The following is an 8,276-nucleotide window of genomic DNA, read 5'->3' as shown; positions in this document are numbered from 1 at the left end:
AAGTTGCTCAGCGTGCTATTCACGCTTTGTTACAGCATGTGGTGCTCGATCTTTATTCAGTTTGAACTCCACCATCCCTTAGGTACCGTTTAGTACGTAGGACGGGATGGAACGAAGTGGGACGAGGCGTTCCGTCCCACGTTTGGTGCGCCTAAAACGGGTGAAACGCGTTGTTCCAAGGAACGAATTTTGGGTGAATTTTCGTTCCGCCTCACTCCCCTGGAACGACTCGTTCCACATCCGTGGAACACAAAATTATAATCTCTCCATCTCCATCTTCTTCCTCTTTGTTTCCATCCGAGGGCATCTTTGCTCCTTCTTCGTTCCGTCCCGTCCTATCCTGTCCCGTCCTGTTCCATTCCGTTCCGTCCTGTCCAATCCCGTCTGCATACCAAATGATACCTTAGGTCGTCTGAGAGGCGATTAATCAGATAGAATCAACGGATTAGCTCCCTTGCCGTGAAATGTACAGCTGGGATCTGTCGTCATGTCAGAGTCTGGTTTAGTGGAAAACTAGAAAGACTGAGTGATGCTTAAATGCAAAGTACGTCAGAAGTCCATAAATGCAAAGTTCTTCACTACAAGCAGGTGAAATCTGTGACCGGGTGCACCCGGTTGCCAGAGGGAGCGATTGGGAGGAGAAGGAACCGGACGGGGCGGTTACCAGGTGGGAAAGTGGGTTTGTTTGACTTGGACAAGATTTGGCCACGAGTGGCACGTTTTAAGATTTGGTGGCAATGGCTCTGATTTGAACTGTAGCCAATGGCGGAGCCAAGATTTTTTGTGAGGATGGGCCTCTTACAAAGGTTCTTAAAAAACGATGCATCAAAGGTAATTAAAATTCCAAAATATATATGCATCGATAATATTTCATTCACAAAAATTTTACGAACGATCTTAACTCTCTTGTAAGTGTAGAATAGAGAGGAAACAATAGAGAATTAAAGAAATTTGAGACTTATTTGTTGACGACATTTCGGATTTGGATGATAAAATGTATGAGATTTCAAAAAGAAAGGGGAATAGTTTTGGAGTCTGGCTGCATTGTAAAAGAGGACTGTTTCTTAATTTTTATGACTAAAACTGAACTATTACTCTCCAAAGAAAGGTGAATTGTTGCTTTGATTTTAAATGCTATTAATTTGTATTAGGGAGATAGATAAAATATTAAATTCAATTGTGAAATGGACCGATGGGGTTATGTTTGGAATTTGAAAAGCAGGGCTTCGAGCAAATGAAAGATGCATAATTTCCAAATGCACAAAAGTCAGGATAGGCCTCGGCCATCCCTAGTCTCATGGTGCCTACGCCAGTGACTGTAGCAATCGTATCTTATCAACTCAAATGTCGGTGAGCCACTTAGTACTACGACTTAGTGATATTTTTCTTCACTTGTAAGTGAGAGATTTTAGGTCAGATTTTTGCAAAAGGTAAATTTGAACCACATTATAACTAGTTTATTGTGAAACTAAATTACTCTGTCTCACTTACTATAGATAATATCGTTTACTTAAAAAAAACCTTAAATGTGGGCGAGCTTTGTGTGCCAATGATTTTTCTTTTTTTTTTTTTATAAACAAAATTTTGAGAAATTTTATTTAAACCCATGTAACATTTTTCTACACCTAACTTACTTTTTGCACTCATTTGATTTTTAACTAAACTATCAAAATATCTTTAAACCCAAATTTACTATCTAAAATACCCTTACAAACCTAATTCAATATGCAAATTTATCTTTACACCCATTTGACTCTTAACTCTATTAATGACATTGTGCAGCCATCCAATGATTTTAGCTTTTGAAAGGGTATCATGCAAGGTTCAGTAGGTGGATTTGTTAGCTATTTAATTCTTTATCCGAAGTGATTGTGGACGACTCATTTCCTAAATCAGTGTCTTCAAGCATTGATCTGAGCTACCTGCTAATTAAATTTCATGTAGGCTAACTAGAAACACCAGAGGGAAGAATAAAAAGTGAGTTTGTTCATGTTTAAGTAAAATATTGCATGTATACGGTATTTCAAATAACAATAGCTAGTTGGTAATTTCCATCAGATTTGGTTGCAACATTTGGGCTCGTGTTGTATGCATTATATGCATGCATGGGTGAATGTAAATCGTATTGGAGGGCATGTGGACACAGGACAGCAGCCATACATGTACCAGCAGCAACATTATATGCATGCACGGGTGAATGTAAATCGTATTGGACGGCATGTGGACACAGGACAACAGCAACCATACATGTATTAGCAGCAGCATCAGAAATTGTATTGGAGGGTGTTTTCGTTTTGGGGTGCAGACAGACACCGGGAGAGAGTCTGCAACAATTTATTGTTGCAGCAAGTTTAACAAAGGGTACCATGCGGGATTGATGGAAAAAAAATTGAAACCCAAATATCATCTTGTAAACTCCGAAAAAAAGTTAAATCAAACAAATAAAATATCCATAAATCGAGTCATACCCTAATTGGAGGATTTAAAACTTCAAAATCACTATCTATCAATAACATAGAATGATGCTAGTGTTTAATTATAGTGTGTAGGTTTATTGATAAATTTGAGTTTTATTATTAATTTTATTTGGTACTTAATAAGAAGGTTCTAAAAAACGCTAGGCGCTAGTCGAGCGGCGGGCTGACGCCTAGCGCCTAGCGTCTAGGCGGCTAGGCGGCTAGGCGGAGTCTAGGTGGGAGTCTAGGCGGCCTAGGTGGATTTGTACTTTTTAAATAAATTTATAATATAATATATAAATAAGTCCATTTTTATACACACAAAAATCATACTTGTTGAAAAAAATAAAATACAAAACATACAAAATAAATATTTGTTATAAAATATAAGTATTGTATAAAATTTTAGAGTTTTTTTAAGACCATAATTATTATTGGGTCTTATTTTGTTTAAATGTTTAAAATTGGGCCTGCTACAAATCTTGAAGCAAAGTCCATAAACTTTTAATTAATAAAAAACCTACTAACCCTAGAGAACAAAGGCATACCCACCCCCACCTTTCTCTCTATCTCATCTGCACAAACAGCCGATTTCTCTCTGCAGTGCTATCTTTCTCCCCCCATCCTTCTTCGTAGCAAATCGTTTTTCTCCCCCATCCCTCTTCGCAGCAAATCTTCTTTCTCTCATTCCCTCTCTCTTTCACTCCCTCCCTCTCTCTCTTTCACTCCCTCATTGTCGAATTTTGTTGGAGATCTGAGGTCCGGGTGCAACTGAAGGTGGAAGGCAATGAGAAAACGGCGACTACGAGCTCGAAAGAAGGCAACACAGTGACAAGACCGCCTAGCACCACCGCCTAGGCCGCCTAGGAGCGCCTAGGAACACCCAGACGGGCGCCTAACACATCCCCACTTTTCTCCACCGATTGGCACCTAATCGGAGCGGCACCTCTCCGTCCAGCGCCTAGGCCCGATTTTTAGTAATTATGTAATACGGTAAAATAGACAATTAACATTTAAAATTTAAGTTGGGTGTAGAAAGAGGATATATGAGTTTAAATAAAATTTTTCCAAATTTTTTTTTGTAAGTTTTTGTTGGTCCAAAGGCTTTGGAGTTTGGACTTTGTTGTGAATTTGTGGTGGGCATTTACTGATCTATGGCAATATTGGGCTGTCAACAAATATCTAGCTTTCCATTAGTGGGATTCATTTTGTTACCATAAATGGAAAAAGGTGTTCATCACCGACAAGTTACATCTAAATGCTAAATTATGTTTTCTTTTGAAATATTGTATTTTATTTCAATTTACATATAACACTAAATTATCTATCAATAATTTATTTCATTTTTTATTTGACGTGACGAGAGTGAATCTGTAAAAGTGACCATAATTGTTTAGTATCGAATCATATACGGATATTCCCCTACCCAAGTTTAAATACAAGACGAATGAATCAATTTCTAGAGAATTTTTTCAAAGTAGCGGGAACATTGTTAGATATATCAAATGTCATAAAATAATTGTTTGAATTTTTTTGAAGTATCCAATCATTTTATTTTAGTATGTAGTGTACCGAAACATGTTCTTCCTTCTTAGCACATTAAAAAATCTTTCATCTTTGATAAAGTTATAAGCTTCCTTGAAGCATTAGAGGGCAGAAAGAGCCTGATTAATCATATGAACCCTAAATTGTCATCTTGGAGAGTCCAAAGTTGTAAAATCCCGTTCTTGGATTTCACTGTTATAATTTACGTATTTGTATTATTGAGATTTTATATTATTTCTCTAGATTTTTTTTTAAATTGTTTGAATTTAGATTTTAATTAAACTAGTTACGAAGTTTGAAATTTGGAAATTAATTATTTAAAATCTGTAGACCTTTCAAGGTCACAATTTATTTTTTCGAATAGATCTTGAAACCACGAATGTGTAGGCGAAAGCCGTTTGCGAGTCCGGATTCTAACGGTATAGTTACGTACATTTGAAGTTGTTTTACTAAACTATAGATTTTAAATCAATTAAACTTCCATAAGGAAGAAGCCTAATAAGATTTAAGCAAAATTAAAGGGACCAATCAGCTAGAAGGAGAATGACCAATCAAATTAAAGGGGGGAAGGTTTCCAAAAAAAAAAAAAAAAAAAAAAAGAGGGGGAGGGGTCTGATTCTAACCCGTTTTGGCGGGAGATTGGACCCGTTAACCCACCAACTTGACCTGCTTGTATCTCCTCCGTCCGAGCTCTGTTTTGGGTGATCTTGGTGTCCATGGAAAGCTCTTGATGAGCCCTACATCTCTGTAGTGTTAGACTTCCCATTTTCTTTTCCATCTTTGCAGTTTGCAGCCACAAAGCCACGACTTTTCCAGCGGTTTTATCATTTTTTCGGTGATTCCGGCAATCATTTCCTTCAAGTGAGGTATGAAACTTCATCTATTCTTCATAATCGTCTAGTTGGTATGCTTGGTTCGTGCTTTCGTATTCCTTTTAGAGTTGGGTGTTTAGAACCCTAGAAATTCGGGTTTCTTCGGTGAATTTGGACGGTTTCCGGTTATAATTTATCGTTGACCTAGTTGTAAAAAGTGTTTCCCTTGTTGAGCTATAGCTACCACGTAAATTTGAGCTCATTTAGTTAATGTTGAAAATTCAGGTTTTCTAAACCCTCCACTTTGGCTACCACCACGTGTGGCGGTGTGTGGGACCGTCCACGAGTGTTGTCTAAGTACCAAATACCTTCTAGTGATCCTATGAACCTATGTCTAGCTCGGTTTCCCGAAATTCAATTGTTTGGCGCGGTGATCAAATTGGACCACCACTTGTTTGTGTGATTGACGACAATCCGATCGTTGGATCGTCGTATAATTTTGTGATCACCCTAGCAAGGATTTAAATATCAATAATATCAGCGAAATATCACCGATATTATCGTTTTTTTGAAGATCCGAAATTTTTTTAACTATCCAAATGCTTTTCGTCAAAATATCGCGATATTATCGATAATATCGCGATATTTTCGATATTTTCGATAAATATCGATAATATCGCAACATAACACTAAAAAAATACTTAAATATGTTGAGAAAACTCAACATATACTTCACTTGATCATAGCCCAAAGGCCAATCAAGCTAGGATTTTCTCAGCTGGGGGAATGTGGATTTTATAGGAAAAATTGATTGCTCACTGCCCTCACATGGGTGATGTGGGACTCCCCCAATGGGAGAGAAAATCAGAATTTTGGCCGAAATTTTACACCCACTTTAAACGGCCATAACTTTTTCAAAACTCAACGAAATCAAGCAAGACAAAAACTAAAGTTGTAGCCCTCGAAGAGACGAAGAGAATGGTACCTCACACGACGTCTAAATCGTCGTGGTTTGGCCGGAAAATGCCTCGAAAGTCACTGAGATCGGCGGAAACTGGGTAAGATTCAAATGAGTATAACTTTTTTAATACTCAACGAAATTGAGTGAAACAAAAAGGAAAGTTGTACTACTCGACGAGACGAAGAGATTGATACCTTGCCCGCCGGCCAACTCGCCGTGGTTTGGCCGGAAATTTCCTCGAAAGCCACTGAGGTCGCCGGAAATTGGGTAAGATTCAAATGAGTATAACTTTTTCAATACGCAACGACATTGAGTGAAACAAAAAGGAAAGTTGTAGCCCTCGAAGAGACGAAGAGAATGGTACCTTACACGATGTCTGACTCGTTGTGGTTTGGCCGGAAATTGCCTCGAAAGCCATTGAGGTCGCCGGAATCTGGGTAAGATTCAAATGAGTATAACTTTTTCAATACTCAACGAAATTGAGTGAAACAAAAAGGAAAGTTGTACTACTCGACGAGACGAAGAGATTGATACCTTGCACGCCGGCCAACTCGCCGTGGTTTGGCCGGAAATTGCCTCGAAAGCCACTGAGGTCGCCGGAAATTGGGTAAGATTCAAATGAGTATAACTTTTTCAATACGCAACGACATTGAGTGAAACAAAAAGGAAAGTTGTAGCCCTCGAAGAGACGAAGAGAATGGTACCTTACACGATGTCTGACTCGTTGTGGTTTGCCGGAAATTGCCTCGAAAGCCACTGAGGTCGCCGGAATCTGGGTAAGATTCAAATGAGTATAACTTTTTCAATACTCAACGAAATTGAGTGAAACAAAAAGGAAAGTTGTACTACTCGACGAGACGAAGAGATTGATACCTTGCACGCCGGCCAAAATTCAATTGACACACTCCTGGCTTCCAAAATTCAATTCTTTTACTTTATATAAACTTGAAAAAACATAATCGGCATCCAAATTAAAGTTTAGTCTTATTCTTATGTGTAAGAAATTTAAAGTATCAAATTCGGCACATTATTCTTCATCATTTTATTCACTTCCCTTTTTTTTTAATATCCTAAATAAAACCTCCAAATATTGTACTAATTAATTATATATAAATGATTATGGTGTGTTTAAACTTCTTTCATTAATTACTACATATTTTCTATACTCACAATGTTTGCCAGCTCGCTATATAATCAACTTAAATCAGTTAAATCCATCATGCAATGCATTTCCTTCCAATTTTTTGTGATAAACTAATAGATAATTGACTAAATAAACATCCTACAAAGTTTCATTAAAAATTTCCAAGTTTTTCTTACAATTTCCGTGGTTTCCATGTAATTTTTATCGATATCGATATTTTACCGATATTTCCATCGATATTTCCGTGTTTTCGGACTACCGATATTTCCGATATTACCGATATTTTCTTCCTTGCACCCTAGTTATTAGTTGTTGGACCTTTGAGAACTTACGGATCGGAAATCTGATGTGCGGATCTACCGGATTGAATAACCTTAGATTGTTGACCTTAATGGACCTACCTTATTGACGGTCGACGTCCTAGTCAACGTGCTCTACTCTAGAGTGTCGTTTATCTCTGTCGTTCCCAGTTGACGTGTGTCTCGATATATGTATTAGTGGCACCATATTAAGTTATACTTGTTTATTAAATGTGCTTTCTATTGAATTGTTATTTTTATTTTTAGCATCGATCTATGTTTATTAATTGTGATTCGACCATATCTTGGAAACGTTTATGAAATATGATGTGTATGATGTGTATGATTGTTTTTATGACGATGTGAACCCAGAATCTTATGAGAAGTATCATGTAGAACTTTTATGCTTGTATGATAAGATAGTTAATGGTCATGAAAAGTTGATAGTGCAAGTGATTACGATGTAAATCATAGCGGATGAGATAAGGGTAAGTGGTTTGTGTGTTGATCTAACTGCACCATGTAGCAGTGGTACATGGATGGTACTGCTTGATCAATCTGCGTTGGGGGACCATACTATATATGGATCTCGCTTGGTTAATTCACGTTTGGCGATCCTTATGGCCATGTATGCTTAGTTAGGAGTGATCATGCTTGGTTAATTTGCGTTGGGTGATCACTTCCTAACAGCTGTAGGAGTGACTTTGCTTGGTTAATCTGCATTGGGGAACCATACTATATATGGATCGCACTTGGTTAATCCGCGTTGGGTGATCACTTCCTAACAGCTGTAAGAGTGACTCTGCTTGGTTAATCCGCGTTAGGGGGTCACTGTCTACTTGGTTACTTTCTCAGGGGTGGCTCTGCTTGGTTAATCCGTTTTGGGGGGCCACTTCCTATTTGGTTACTTATGTAGGCTTCGGCCGAACTGCGTCCCTCTAGCCCTAGTTTTTTTATGTACATATGAATGATGGTTTTGAGAATCTTGTGATTTGAATTAGAAAAGCCGTTAGATGTTTGGGTGACTCCTTTGGAGTTTGCAACGACTTGATTATGATT

The 8,276-nt window shown here is 37.9% G+C and overlaps 1 pseudogene; it reads right to left on the bottom strand.

The window, feature by feature from the left end:
* Positions 1-5,422: 5,422 nt before the first annotated feature.
* LOC139193250 (U2 spliceosomal RNA) lies at positions 5,423-5,580 on the bottom strand (annotated as a pseudogene).
* Between the last annotated feature and the right edge of the window lie 2,696 nt (positions 5,581-8,276).

This window comes from Malus domestica, chromosome 16 (genome assembly GCF_042453785.1).
Source record: "Malus domestica chromosome 16, GDT2T_hap1".
Taxonomy (NCBI): domain Eukaryota; kingdom Viridiplantae; phylum Streptophyta; class Magnoliopsida; order Rosales; family Rosaceae; genus Malus; species Malus domestica.
This window is presented reverse-complemented; position numbering and strand designations above follow the sequence as displayed.